Source organism: Convolutriloba macropyga, chromosome 15 (assembly GCF_964194025.1).
Source record: "Convolutriloba macropyga chromosome 15, txConMacr16.3, whole genome shotgun sequence".
NCBI classification, from domain to species: Eukaryota; Metazoa; Xenacoelomorpha; order Acoela; family Convolutidae; genus Convolutriloba; species Convolutriloba macropyga.
The window spans coordinates 4124353-4141087 of record NC_134482.1 but is presented as its reverse complement, the minus strand read 5'-3'; positions in this window follow the sequence as shown (position 1 = coordinate 4141087).

The following is a 16735-nucleotide window of genomic DNA, read 5'->3' as shown; positions in this document are numbered from 1 at the left end:
AGTCGGAGATCAAGTTTATGACTTCTATGGATTTATTTGCTTGCAGTTTTGTTGTATCCGATTGGATTCTTGGGGATTGGGATAATTAACGTTGACGTTCCTTTGCTTTGTTGAGTTTTGATTGGGCGATGACCGCTTCCTTTGATTTTCTTTCGAATTCGCTGAGGGGTTTTGGGGGTCGTTTTGTAGGCTTTTGTTTTCTTTTTCGTTGTTGTTGTTTTGTCTTACTTGGTCCTGGGATGTCCAGTTGGTGTGAGGGTCCTGGCTGTGATGGGTGGTGTAGTTCAATCGCGTTGTTTGCGCGATCGGGTCGTTCCAGTTGGCGGATTTGCTGGGATTGCTTGGCTTGCTTCTTTTCTGTTAACAGAAATTATTTTATTTTTTCTTGATTTCTATTGTACTCTCGTACGGTTTTTCAAGCTACGAATTGCATTAGTCTCGGTTTGTTTTCGTTTACGATTGGTTTAGTTTCGTTTATGATCGCTAAGTCGTTTTTCCTAATTACTGTGTTTTTTCTGGTGTTTGTGTCTAGTGTTATTGTTGTGGGTGAATAGTTAGTGATAGTTCCATCTGTTATAATATTCCATAATGGTTTTAATGTACCACCTGGTTCACGTGCTTTCCATGCGAGTGCTTTTCGTGCTACTTGTTTTTTGTTTTGGTTAGTGTTGTTGTTATATCACCGAATGTTAGCATTAATTTGTCGGGTGTTATTTTTATAGGTGAAATGTTCTTACGTTTGATCGCTTTTCTTTTCACGTTTGTAGGGTTGACTGGTCTGATGAGTCTTCCTCGTCGATGGTCTGTTGGAACTGGATGTCAAAATTGGGTTCTGAGTCTGAATCAAATGGTGTCTGCTTTGAGCATCGGTTGCTTCAACCCTCTCTTCTTATCTAAATAGAATTTTGTTATATCTTTGTATGATAAGTTTTTTGGGGATGTTTGTGTGGTGATGTTTGATATCGGTGTGTTATGTGTTCTGCCGAAGTGTGCCGTGAATGGTGATATTTTTGTTGTTGTGTTTGGAATAATTTTGATTTCTTGAATTATCTCTGCGATTTTATCCGCAAGTGTGATTTTTGACCATTTTGGGGTCGTTATTTAGGACTGAGAGACGTCGTTTTATTGTTTGTATCAGTCGTTCTATCATGCCGTTTGCTCTGTGGTCTCCAGCTTGAGCTAATATTAGTTTAATATTATGGTTGTTGCAAAATATTTCAAAATGTCTGGATTTAAATGCTTGGGCTTGGTCGCATCTTATATTCCTAGGGATGCCGTGAAATTTTATATATTTTTCTAGGTATTCAATGGCTGTGTCTGTGTCGCAGTTATGGTACACTTTTGCGTGTGGATATCTTGAGAATCTGTCAACTGATACTAATATGTATGAGTCCTTGTGTTTTTCGTCAGTTATGGGGCCAATTGGATTTCTTCGTTCGGTTCGTGGAGTTGTGGTAGGTGTGCCACTTTTATTTTTCGGTATTAATGGTTTTAAGATCTTACCTATTCTGATGCATAGTTGGCAGTTCTGTGTCAGAGTAACAATTTCTCTATGGAGTCTGAGGAACCATATGAGGTTTGCGAGATGCATCATTCCTGATTGTCATGGGTGGTTGCGGTGAATTGAGTTCATGATTAATTTGCGTAGTTGGGTGGGTATGAAAAGTTTTCCGTCATATAAGATACGACCAGTTGGTGTTGTGCTGAGGTCTCTCTTGAGGGAGTGCCAATATCTACTGAAGTGCTTTAGTGAGTCACAGTTCTTTTCTTCGATTATTTGGAATAGATTTCTGCTCTGTGGGTTGCTTCTGATGGCTTCTGCGAAAAAGTTTTCTCCAAATAATCTGTATAGCTGTTTTAGATAGTCGGGTGAGTTCTCGTGGTCTATATCTGGAAGTGGGTTGTAATGCTCTTTTTCTGCGAGGGGTTTTTGTCCCTGTCCTAAGTTGGATGTGTCTGCGGTTTGTGTGGCAATGGTGTTTGTTTCTTGTGGGGTTGACATGTTTTCTGCTTTCTTTTTGTTTGGTCCTTGTTGTCGTTTTTTGACTGGGACTGTGTAGGTATTCAATTGGGGTTTTTTTCTTGTTGTGACGTGTATCTTTCTGCTGACTGCGCCATGTTGTATAGAGATTGATCGGAAGTAAAAAGAGCAAGAGAGAATTTTGAATTCTTATGCAACTATTTTCTATCACGCTCAGGCAGAACTACGATTGTGTGTTTTCACACCTAACGGTCAATGACTAAGTACCAGTTGGTACTGTGTTTAACGGTGAACAAAGCTAACTCTCAAGATTTACAAATCCTCTCTAACTGGCGAGGTGTTAACAGACATCAGGTAATAAAGTGAAACAGAAGAATGTTTGTTCTCGGGTTGGAGATGACATGATATAAATAAATAGATATTTAGTTTAGTAGTGTTTATATTAGTATTTGGTGAACTTGGTTACATTGGGTGGACTCCGCCATCACAATTATTATTACTAAAAACATTGTTATTACTAAGCACTAATAGCTTTAATCTAAAAAAACACTTAACTTATTTTTCTTGTTCTTCTTATATTCTTCATATACAAAAACTGTTTTCATCGTTGAAGGGGCTCCACCCTTGGTTCCCCAAGCAAGTTCCATGATACAATTACCAATTAATGTTTCATCACCACATTTACATTTACTAATTTTGTCTTCGTGATATATTGAATAATGAAAAGCTAAATGAAAAGGGTGTCCACATTTATGTTTACGCTCTAAACATTTCATAACCTTTTATAATTGGTAAAGTTTCAATCATACCAACATATTTAGCCAAGATTTCAATTAAATCTTTAGTATTATCTTTAGAGACAACAAACTGTGCTAATTATTTCTTCCACGTTGTATTGAGTGTATTAGTTTTATATCTTCTATCTAAAATCACTTCAAGGTCTACTTCCGTTTTATTTTTAACAAAATTTATAATTTCATCTCTAAATTCTTCATTTTTTACATATAGTCTGTTTAAATTCTCTCGTCCCTCTTTATTTAAAATTCCAGTCTCTTTATATGCGAAGCAGCTTCCCTGATCTATATATTCTTCCCATTCAGGCTCCTTGTTTATATCTTCTATCTAAAATCACTTCAAGGTCTACTTCCGTTTTATTTTTAACAAAATTTATAATTTCATCTCTAAATTATATCTTCTATCTAAAAACACTTCAAGGTCTACTTCCGTTTTATTTTTAACAAAATTTATAATTTCATCTCTAAATTCTTTATTTTTTACATATAGTCTGTTTAAATTCTCTCGTCCCTCTTTATTTAAAATTCCAGTCTCTTTATATGCGAAGCAGCTTCCCTGATCTATATATTCTTCCCATTCAGGCTCCTGTCCCCAATCCAGTCCTTGATCTGACATCTGGGTTCCCCGATCTCGATCCTCGCCATTGGACTCCATCCCATTGTGAAACATCTGCGAAGCAGGTTTCCTGATGGACGAAGTCCCTTAAGCACAGTTCAATAATGTACTTGTTCTATTTAACATATGGCCTGCATGTGATGCTACATGTGCTGCAGTTCTTACTGTTGTATCAGGATTCACATAATTATATATCACAAAACATGTACCTATAATGCGTAAAATAGTTGATGATAACCTAAAACCATTTGCTTTAATCAATTCTTTTGTTAAAACATCATTCTGTATTTTAATATGTTTTAATGCTAGGAGTTTATTAAAGTAGAACTGATAATTATCATGATTAATAGTATTTCTATCTGTAGCATTTATCATGAGTGGTTTCATATATGCTATAAGTTTTTTTTATCTTCTCTTTCTAATTTATCTTTTAAACTGAGAGCTTTTAAATCAAGGCAACCAACTCTCTAGTCATCTATCATAGTTCTATTCTTATCAATAATGATAAAAGTATTCTCTTTCCTATTATGTTTAATTTTACCATAAAGAAGTTCATCTGACATTCCGTCTGTACGATTATAATAGTTACTATTTAACTCACTAATTTTTTTTATTGAAGTTATGTTCACATTTATATACTTCATTAAAACTTTCAAATAGATCAGCTCCATTATAAGTTGTTAAATAAATAGTATCACAACACATTCTTGCTGTATTAATTATTTGAGCTGGTTTATTACACATTACAGTCATTTGAATATTATAATGTCTTCCTTCTCTGAAATAATAAGCTATATCCCTATTTAACTTATCACCCATATCATCAAGAACAATTACACTATCTTTAAATTTAGACTTATTTTTTGATGTGATCATATTTATATCGCATGTATTAAACCCAAAAAAAACTCACCAGTCTCAGGATCTATCCAATCGCTATCATCTTTACATACTATGATTATATTTTTAGCTTGATTGGTGAAACTGCTTTGTGGATCGGTGTAACCGCTTTGCGTATCAGTGTACCTGCTTTCTGGATCTTGGTTTTGGTTTTGATCTGAGTAACTGCTTTTTGCTGATCGGCGTAACCACTTCTCGGATCGGTGTATACGCTTTGTGGATCGGTGTAACCGCTTTGTGGACCTAAGTATAACTTTAAGTATTGTCTAATAAAATATGTTTTGCCTGTACCAGTTCCATCATAAACAAAAGTATGTAATGGTGACTTTTCGTATTCAAATTCAACTAAACTTTTATTCATAAATCCACCAAAGTTTTCCTGTAGTTTTGTCTATTTAATCGGTATTGAATTATAAATTATATAACAAATCACAATTAAGAAAAAAAAATTATAACTGCGCTACCTGTCTCCATTTTTACATATGAAAACATAGATAAATATAGACTTATGGCTCTTCGAACATGCTTCGCCATAATTAGACTTATCTTTAGACTTATAAATAGACATATATTTAGACCTATAATTAGACTTAGACTCAGACCTATAATTAAACCCATAATTAAACATTAATAATAGTTATTTAAAAAATGCTTATCCTAACTTTTGAGGAATTCAATGATACATTTATTATTGATAATAATGCTATGAGTGATATCAGAATGAAAAATACAACAATATGATGAATCTTATTGTGGGGCTTATTGTTTATGTATGATCTACCTTATTGATAGAGGATTTAGAATTAACAATGCTTTGAATATTCTACGTAATCAATTTAAGTATCCACGAATATATAATGAGTGTTTTTGTTTAGGTTGTAGTAAAGATCTACGAAGTAGCTTTGCTAATAATGATAATGTTAATGATAATAATAATGATAATGATAATGATAATGATAATAATAATGATAATAATAATGATAATAATAATGATAATAATAATGATAATGATAATGATAATGATAATGATAATGATAATGACAATGATAATGATAATGATAATGATAATGATAATAATGATAATATTAATAATGATAATGATAATGATAATAATGATATTAATGATAATAATAAAAGTGATCATGATAATGATAATAATGATAATAATAATGATAATGATAATGATAATGTTATTGACCTACAAAGTAGCTTTGCTAATAATGATAATTTTATATATCTATTTGGTGAAAAACATCAAAAGGGTAAATCTAACAACAATATCTCTTTAAATAAAAATGAAGATCTACAATCAGGGCTAAATGATGATAATATAATTACAGAAGCTACACTCCCAGAAAACTTTAGAGGTATAATATCTGGTCCTGGTGAATGCGGTAAGAAATTCTTATTAAAAAACTAATTCTTTCTAAAATATATTTTGATAAGCTATACATTATTGGTCCTACTGCTGATCATTATGAAGCTAAAGAGAGAAATAATTATAAAGCAGATGTCGAGTTTGTTAAAGATATAAAGGTTTTACCCTCCCCTGATAAACTACCTAAAAACTTAAAGAAACTAATGATATTCGATGGTGTTAGAGCCAAAGAACCAGTTATTAATGAACACTTTTGTAGGGGTAGACATAATAATTGCAATAGGATTTATCTTAATCAAAATCTATTCACAATAGATAGACGAAGTGTTAAAGAGAATTGTAATCTAATTATTTTATCTGAACAAAGAGGTAAAGTCCTCACACCTATGTATCATGATTTCTTTCATAATGTTGAACTTACCTAATATATGTAATAAGCTATGGAAAGAGCCTTATAATTACATTGTCATTGATATAACTAAATACAAAAATATTAATGGTAAACTAAGAATTAATTGGGATCGGAGAGTTTTATAGTTAAGTATAAGTAAATATATGAGTATAAGTCTAAGTAAAGTGTAAGTGTAAGTCTAAGTCTATGGTAATCAGTAACTGCTTCTGAACATAAATAAGTCTATATCTATGACTAAGTACAAGTCTAGATCAAATGTAAATTAAAATTTAATACATCACAATTAAATGTTTCACCTTGGGTACCATATAAGAATTGATTGTTCCTTCTATTCACATTAAATACCGAATTATAAACTAATAATCTAATCAAACCTAGTTTTGATGAGTTAAGTATAGGTTCATTAAAGTATAAATTTTCTTTTGGCTTTATCATTCTGAAGATAAGTGTGTGTTCTTCTTTAGTTTTAGTTAAAGCTTCATGTATATTTTGTAATTCCCTCAGGATTAAATTGTCTGTCATTCTTTTATCTGATAAAAATGAACTTTAATTTGAAATACAATTTTTGGTTATAATGATGATATACACAAAAGTAAGATTATAAAATATAAACCTAATGATCTAGCAACAATGAATACGGTTAATACTATTATTAATATCATTCTCAATAGAGAAGAGAATCATTTAAATTTGAATGATTCGTATCTAGAGATAGAGTTTTTTGTATCAGATGATGCCGGTGGTGTATTTGCTAATAATAGTAATATTGGATTAGTTAATCATGGTATGATGGCATTGTTTAGTTCAGTTAAACTTGAAACTAATGGTGGTAGGACGGTTGAATATATAGCTCATTGCCATCCTAATCTATTGTTGTATAAGTTATTAACTAGTACTGATGATGAATATGAGAGTGGTTTTGTTAGAAAACAAGGTAATAGACATAGTCAATTTAAAGGTGACCATATTGCTGCAGAACGAGGTCATATGTATATGATGGTTAAGACGAGTGATCTATTTGGTTTTGTAAATGATTTAGAAAAGATTATATATGGTTTAGGACTTAAACTAATATTAAAAAGAAATAATAATGATATTGCTCTATATAGAGTTAATGCTGATCCTGGCTGGTTGGCTAATGATGTTAATATAGATATTAGAGATATATCATGGTGTCTGCCCAGTATTGCTCCTAGTAATGACAATAGAATTATTGTGCAAAGGGGTTTAACTAAAAAGAATAATGTAGACTTTAGCTAATATAAAAGATAGAGATTTTATAAGAATGTACCCAAAGCTACTAACTTCTTGTTTGATCTAGGTATGGAAAGTTGTATGGAAAGACCGCAATATATAATAGTTGGTTTTGAAAATAATAATGTTAACGAACAAACTCATGATGCAAGTACATTTGATAAAATGAATGTTACTGAATGTTATTGTAAGATTGGTAGTGAGTTTTATCCCGGGGACAGAATGAAAATTAATTATGGCGCTAATACTTATAATGAGGCTTTGAAAGAGATTGTTAGCTTTAATAAAGATTATGATGGGTTACCACATAATATAAAACCATATATAAATCATAGAACATTCAAAAGTAATTATAGAAAATATGTGTTCGATACTAGATATTAAAGTGATCTTAATTTTAAATTTAGTGCTGCAGTTGCCGATGTTATATGTCATGCATTAGTATTAACTAGAAAGGTTATTAGTGTAAATAGTGATGGTAACAATATGATTGATATAGTTTCCTAAGGAAACTAATGACCGAAGGTCTATAGTCTCGTAGTTATATCTAATAGTATAGTTAAAGTATACTTATATCTAATAGTATAGTTATATTTATAGAAAATACTCTAGTTATTATCTCAATCAAACTGTTTCCTACTAGTCTTAACAAAACTTTTAGCATAAATAGTATCTAGTTTCTTTTTATTCTCTAGAGTTAGACCTGTAGCTTCAAGTTTAGTCTTGGGCTTTGGCTTATTCTTGGGTTTAGGTTTAGTCTTAGTCTTAAAAACAAAGGGATTATACTTTTTAACTTCCATTATTTTTTATATATAGAAATGAGTCTTTTAGAGAACTTTAAAACTAATTCATATTGTGTTGGTGGTAGACATTATAGTGGTACCAATAACATACGAGGTTTTATTATGTCAAAAGGTACTAAAACGTTAAAGGGCAATTGTGTTAAGTGTAAGAGAAATAAGTCAATGACTGTCATTGATGCAACAATAGAAGCAGAGAGATTGAAAGATTTCTTTAAAAGTGTTGGTAGAGCTACATTTAACTTTGGAAAGAAAGTTGCTAATAATCCAGTAAGAGCATTAGAAATGGCAAGTAAATTAGGAAGTGCAGCTGCACCTAGAAACCCTAAAGCTGCTTTATCAGCCACACCTAATTTAATTAAATTTGCAACTACTGGTGAAGGTATAAAGCTAGTACAAAATGGAAGAAGTTTATACTTAGGTACAAAGAAAAGATAATTTAGTTATGGCTAAGGCTAAGACTATAGTTTCAGTTAAAACTCTATATATATCTATAAATTTTAATACTAATATTATTATTACTAAAAACATTGTTATTACTCAGCACTAATAGCTTTAATCTAAAAAAACACTTAAATTATTAAGTTTATTAATAAGTTATTATTAAGTTTATTAAGTTTATTATTAAGTTTATTATTGGCTTGAATCTTTTCATTTATTAATCGTTCTGATACTGATGACAGATCTGGATATAGTAATTTCTCTCTCGGTGCTGTTGGATTGGTCATTGCTTTGTTTATTTTTTTTTAGTAAAAAATCTTTGTTTTTCTTTTGTTATTTCTTCTCGTTTAAAACCATAATGCATCTCAAGTCTTGCTTTCACTTTATTATCAACTAACGCACTTTGTAAAAGTTTAGCAATTATTTATTGTACTATAACACCTCCAGGAGATTTATTGTTTTCTTTCATTTCTTTTAGACCGTTAGTAAGCATATCATCTAAATGATTTAGTAATGTTTTGATTAAACCTATTATTAAAAAATTCTTGTTTTAATTGATTGCCGCTGATACTATACTTGATTATAGTATCAGCGGCAATTTTATTACAAAAGCTAACAGTATTTGTGACTTCATTTGCTGATTCAATAAACTCATTAATAAGTTCATCCTTAACTCTTGTTTCATTTAGTTGTAATGTTTTAGTTGTGACTATATCAAATTCACCTTTTCTTAGCTCAGTTATGTTTTTACCTAAAATGTCTATTTTATTATTAGAAGATAATAAGTTATTGTCACAATACTCTTTATTAACAACTTCTTTCATCTATTGGAGGATGAACACTTGTAATTTTATAGGCATCCTTCATATCAATATTAACATTTTCTTCTAGGAATAACCCACGAGCCTTACTTAGCGTTAGGTTGTTTGTTGATCCGTGAAGCGGGTCCCCGATGCCCCTTGATGCTTAGCCTGATTGAATCTGTTTCTTTTCATTATTTATATTAAGAAATATACTTAATGATTCTAAAACTTTATTTTTAGATTCAAAGTCAAGCTCGGATTTTAATAATTCATGTTCGTAATTTTTACCTTCTATTATTTCTCCATTATTTTCTTCTATCTTTTATGTTAGTGGTTGTGTGTTCAAAACTTCATTAACTTTAAATAGTTCTCTATTCCAATTAGAAGTGTAACCTTTAGAAAAGGTATTACGTTTATCTGCATTTCTAACAAAATCACCAACTTTAAGTTTTGGTGTTGCTTTGGTATATTTAATCTGCGATGGCGCTCCGCCCTTGGTTCCCCAAGCAGTTTCACTGATATAGTATTTAACTTTACCAAGATTATTAGAAGCATCAACTGGTGTCATATTAATTGTTGAATGAATGTTATTGTCATTTGTTATGAATGCATCGTTTAATATATTTACCCAATTACCATCACCATTGATGAACATTGGTTTATTAATTTAATGTAATAATGTTCTATTGAATCTCTCTATAAACACAGCCTTTAAATCACTATAAGTAGAATATAGTTTTGTTTCAAATTCTTTAAGTAAAGATTTAACTGTTTTATTGTAAATCTCGCTACCCCTATCTACCCATAACTTTTCTGGTTTTCGATGTTCACCTAATACTATTTTAAAGCCATTAGTTATAGATAAACCAGATTTAATCTTTAATGGAATAGCCCATGCATATTTTGTGAATATATCTATAACTGTTATTATAAAATTGTAATTATTATTGTATTTACTTAGAGATGACTTATCAATTATATCAGCTGACCATGTTTCATCTTTACATAATGGTATCATTCTTTCTCTTCTAAACTTTGTTATTTGGGGACTGAAGACTACTTTAGCTAGGACTTGTTGTTGTTGTTGTTTTTCCACCATTCTTTATTTACCATAATTAATAACAAAATTATATAGTTGCTCTTGATTAAAAATATTCATAGGTAATAGTTGCTGAGATATATCTAGCTTTTCATCATATAATCCACCATGACCAGCTTTTGTTTCGAGTATTAATAATTCTAGTCTTTCTACTAAATCATTTACATGACGAGTACCCTGATTATTTGGGTTACGGTTGCTAATTAAACCCCTGCCAAATACATCATCTTTTACGCCCATTATACGTTTTATTGTGAATGTCTAGCACTTTTCTTATCCCCTTTTCCTACATCATATCTAATATCCTTTAAAAACTTTTCAATTTTGTTTTTATCTTGCTCGATATCTTCATATATTACATTTGATTTAGTAAGAAAGTCAGTAAATCCTTCTGAGAATTCATATATATTATCCTTAACTAAAAATGTACCCTGCTCTAGGGTTATATCAACATCATTCTTTTTATATCTTCTAGCAGGCAAATCTACAAGATTTATTTTTTTTGAGGATTAGTTTGATCCCCATTTAATGAAGAATATTGGCTGTCTTTGCATCAACAAAAACTGGTGATATATCTTGAGTTTCCTTTATGGTCCCCTTTAACGTTTCATTAATCTTGGAAGTTTTTTCACCGATCTGTGAAGCGGTCTCAACGATGCGAAAACCAGCTTGCTAGATCATCTTAGTTTGCTTATCTAACTCCTGATTTTGCCAATCTAATGCCCTTAATGTTCGTTCACTCCAGGCTAGATTCTCTTCATTGTTTGCAATTAGTGTTTTAGTTAAAGGATCAAATAACTCTTCTATTTCACCATAAAACTCTTGTTGTTTTCATTTATCTTCTAATCTATTTCTTCTGTTTTGTTTTTCTAGATTATTTAATTCTATAACTGTTTCTAGTTTAGTCAAATTTTATAATTATAATAAATCATTATATAGTGTAATTGCAGCAAGGACTAACTTTCTATCATCATTAATGGTTAGCTCTTTAATACTTTTTATCATCGGAGCTGGTTCCCAGATTAAGGATTCTAATGATTCTTTAGTTACATCTAACCCTAATTTTTTTAATAGATATATTGGAGTAGTATTAATCTTTTTCATTGAATCACTTTTGAATAGATATAGATTCTCATTATGAGGATAGCTTTTAATGTTATTTACATAAAATCTTTTATCATCAAATGTATTTAGACTAATCTTACTTGTTTTTGTTGTTGTCATGTTATCACCAACTTTTTGTATTCTACATTCATCTACCGTTCTCTATGTGTTATACATTAGTGCATTATAATATTCTTCGTGTTTAGCATTGTTACAATTCTTTATTCCTTTCTCTTTTGTATTCTTAGGATAGCCTTTGAAACTGTATGTCTTTGGTGACAGGGCTATAAACTCTTCTATAACTTTACTACCTAATTCATGTTTGAATTTATCTGGAACTTTATTCTTAGTTTTGATTGGTGGATCTAAATTACTTAAGTCCATATGTTCATTGTCAACATTACCTTCAGAACTCATTTTGAAGGATATGTAGGGGAATCATACACATTCTTCCATATAGTGAATTGTTCATTAATTTCCTTACATCCTTTTCTGCTTCAGTTTTAGCTGTTGCTCTTTTATTATTATTGATCTGTATATAATCTCTACATATACAATCTTGTTTAAATTTCATTACTCTATGTATTTTTGTTACTTTTACTCCCATCTTAACATAGAACTTTAACATCCTATAATGAACCATGTATTCTGTTTTGTTGTTTTGGGCTAATGTTAATTTCTCTGTTTTTATTTTACTTTTCTCTCTTTCTCTGTATCCCAATTCATTATCATTTATCTTTCTCTTATTGGGCATTAGTGCTAGTTAATCTGTTCTATCTTTACAATTGATAGTATAATCAATATCACAAACTATATAGTAACCATGATCACTATAATCTGGAGTATTTAATATGTAATCTAGAGATGTTGTAGAAAACTTGAAGTCCTTATAAGGTAGCTTTTGCATCATTGCATAGTCGTATAGGCTATTCGCGTCTATGCACCAGATCTGCGAAGCAGGTTCCCTGATTGACATTTTGCCATTACCATTATTAATATATCTATCACCCATTATACCACATATACTTCCCCTCTTTGCTTCAACGAAATCATCTAGCACTTGCTTATCTTGTAATGTATCCAATGTAGCACCACCTGGCATTAACTAACAATCAAAACTATAACCCGGGAGACTAACGTAATGTAATAGCTTGAGTCCAAATTCTTTCATACTTAATTTGACATATTCATTCATGCAGTAGTCTAATATTTCCACATCATTCTGTAAATACTCTATAGTTAGATCTTTACCAGTTTTATGACTGTTGTCTTTATTAAAGCTATAGACTTCTTCTTGTTTTCGTAATTTATTAGATAGAGAGGATTTGAAGTTTCCTTTATTTAGAATACCTAAAACTTCTTGGTAGGTGTCTAAATCAAAGTATTCATATGGATATAATGTTTTAGTTTTACACCCATATATCTTTGCAATTTGATATCTAGGCATAGCTAAGAAGTTATAACTATCTAAGAATTTGAGACAACCAATGCTAAACTTCTTAGAATTACCAGCGGAAAGTGGTATATTATCTACTTTTCTTTTATGATTATTCTGCTTAAAGAGTTCACTGTAAAGGAGGTTGAAATCATAGCCAGAGCAATTGTGGAATATTACAGGAATGAAGTTTTTTTGTTTATACCTCAGATTACATTTTTTACATGCTGGTCCTCTATATTTACCAGTTTCATGACAATGATCTCTTACTTTTTTAATACATGTTTTACTGCAGATATGACAAGTGTTATCAGTTTCATGATGCAATTTATCTTTTTCATTGAATATCATTTGTTTGTTGCGCTTGAAATTATTCTCAGTTTCTATTTCTAATAGATCGTTAGCAAATCTTTTTGTACAATCAAGACCGAAGTAGTATTTGAAATTACCCTGCCAGATGTAACCCACACTCATACCCAAATATTAATATTGTACAATTTCTGTATTCTGATTATAACAGCAAAGTCATCTTCATCTCTTTGTCGTGCTTCAATTAGATTATTTACATATTTACTCCCGCGTGTTGCCTGCTCCGTAGCAGGATGTAGCCAAGCAGTAATAGTTAGTTGCAAGCAGCTGTATTTATAACTACGTATATTTAATATCGATTTAGAGTTTTTGAGATCGGGCGTAAATCTATGTAACTACCAATAGATGCTTTAGTTGGTTCAATATTTATCTGAATACTTCTCAATCCAAGAAATTCGAAGTCGTAGCCATAACCTTCATATATTTCTTTTTCGAAATCTAGCCATTGTTTGAAATCACTGTAATCATATATAGCCTTATTAATAATACAGTCGGTGTTGAAGAATATTTTTGTAATTTTAACTTCTTCTTTGGTTCTCTTCTTGTACTCACAATCGGCCGTGACTTTGTATTTAAAACTCTTAACTTTTCAAAATCCGTGAAACGGCTTCGCTAATTGATAACAGTTTTTAATTTCCTCTAATGAGTAATTAATTGCTTCGTCTATATCTTCAATGAAATTCCCTTCTTTATCCGCAATATAAAATTCTCTCATGTTCTGACTTGAGTTTATATCAAAGTCTTCTGTGTTTTCTAGATACATGCGATTGTGACTATATGAATGAGTAGTTAGAGCTACTTTACTTCTAAATTCTTCATGACGTTGTTTACATTCAAACTTAATTCTGGTGTAGATATTGTCGTCGGGTTGGTGAACCAAGGTCGAAGACCCTTTAGTTTTAGTGTCAATAATATCTCAAAATTCTAAATCGATATTAAAAATACGTAGTTATAAATACAGCTGCTTGCAACTAACTATTACTGCTTGGCTACATCCTGCTACGGAGCACGCAACACGCGGGAGTAAATATGTAAATAATCTAATTGAAGCACGACAACGAGATGAAGATGACTTTGCTGTTATAATCAGAATACAGAAATTGTACAATATTAATATTTGGGTATAAGTGTGGGTTACATCTGGCAGGGTAATTTCAAATACTACTTCGGTCTTGATTGTATCAAAAGATTTGCTAACGATCTATTAGAAATAGAAACTGAGAATAACTTCAAGCGCAACAAACAAATGATATTCAATGAAGAAGATAAATTGCATCATGAAACTGATAACACTTGTCATATCTGCAGTAAAACATGTATTAATAAAGTAAGAGATCATTGTCATGAAACTGGTAAATATAGAGGACCAGCATGTAAAAAATGTAATCTGAGGTATAAACAAAAAAACTTCATTCCTGTAATATTCCGCAATGGCTCTGGCTATGATTTCAACCTACTTTACAGTGAACTCTTTAAGCAGAATAATCATAAAAGAAAAGTAGATAATATACCACTAGCCGCTGGTAAGTCTAAGAAGTTTAGCATTGGTTGTCTCAAATTCTTAGATAGTTATAACTTCTTAGCTATGCCTAGATATCAAATTGCAAAGATATATGGGTGTAAAACTAAAACATTATATCCATATGAATACTTTGGTTTAGACACCTACCAAGAAGTTTTAGGTATTCTAAATAAAGAAAACTTCAAATCCTCTCTATCTAATAAATTACGAAAACAAGAAGAAGTCTATAGCTTTAATAAAGACAACAGTCATAAAACTGGTAAAGATACAACTATAGAGTATTTACAGAATGATGTGGAAATATTAGACTACTGCATGAATGAATATGTCAAATTAAGTATGAAAGAATTTGGTCTCAAGCTATTACATTACGTTAGTCTCCCGGGTTATAGTTTTGATTGTTAGTTAATGCCAGGTGGTGTTACATTGGATACATTACAAGATAAGCAAGTGCTAGATGATTTCGTTGAAGCAGAGAGGGGAAGTATATGTGGTATAATGGGTGATAGATATATTAATAATGGTAATGGCAAAATGTCAATCAGGGAACCTGCTTCGCAGATCTGGTGCAAAGACGCGAATAGCCTATACGACTATGCAATGATGCAAAAGCTACCTTATAAGGATTTCAAGTTTACTACAACATCTCTAGATTACATATTAAATACTCCAGATAATAGTGATCATGGTTACTATATAGTTTGTGATATTAATTATACTATCAATTGTAAAGATAGAACAGAGCAACTAGCACTAATGCCCAATAAGAGAAAGATAAATGATAATGTATTGGGATACCGAGAAAGAGAGAAAAGTAAAACAAAAACAGAGAAATTAACATTAGACCAAAACAACAAAACAGAATACATGGTTCATTATTGGATGTTAAAGTTTTATGTTAAGATGGGAGTAAATGTAACAAAAATACATAGAGTAATGAAATTTAAACAAGATTGTATATGTAGAGATTATATACAGAACAATAATAATAAAAGAGCAACAGCTAAAACTGAAGCAGAAAAGGATGTAAGGAAATTAATGAACAATTCACTATATGGAAGAATGTGTATGATTCCCCTACATATCCTTCAAAGTGAGTTCTGAAGGTAATGTTGACAATGAACATATGGACTTAAGTAATTTAGATCCACCAATCAAAACTAAAAATAAAGTTCCAGATAAATTCAAACATGAATTAGGTAGTAAAGTTATAGAAGAGTTTATAGCCCTGTCACCAAAGACATACAGTTTCAAAGGCTATCCTAAGAATACTAAAGAGAAAGGAATAAAGAATTGTAACAATGCTGAACACGAAGAATATTATAATGCACTAATGTATAACACAGAGAGAACGGTAGATGAATGTAGAATACAAAAAGTTGGTGATAACATGACAACAACAAAAACAAGTACGATTAGTCTAAATACATTTGATGATAAAAGATTTTATGTAAATAACATTCAAAGCTATCCTCATAATGAGAATTTATATCTATTCAAAAGTGATTTAATAAAAAAGATTAATACTACTCCAATATAACTATTAATAAAATTAGGGTTAGATGTAACTAAAGAATCATTAGAATCCTCAATCTGGGAATCAGCTCCGATGATAAAAAGTATTAAAGAGCTAACCATTAATGATGATAGAAAGTTAGTCCTTGCTGCAATTACACTATATAATGATTTATTATAATTATAAAAATTGACTAAACTAGAAACACTTATAGAATTAAATAATCTAGAAAAACAAAACAGAAGAAACAGATTAGAAGATAAATTAAAACAACAAGAGTATTATGGTGAAATAGAAGAGTTATTTGATCC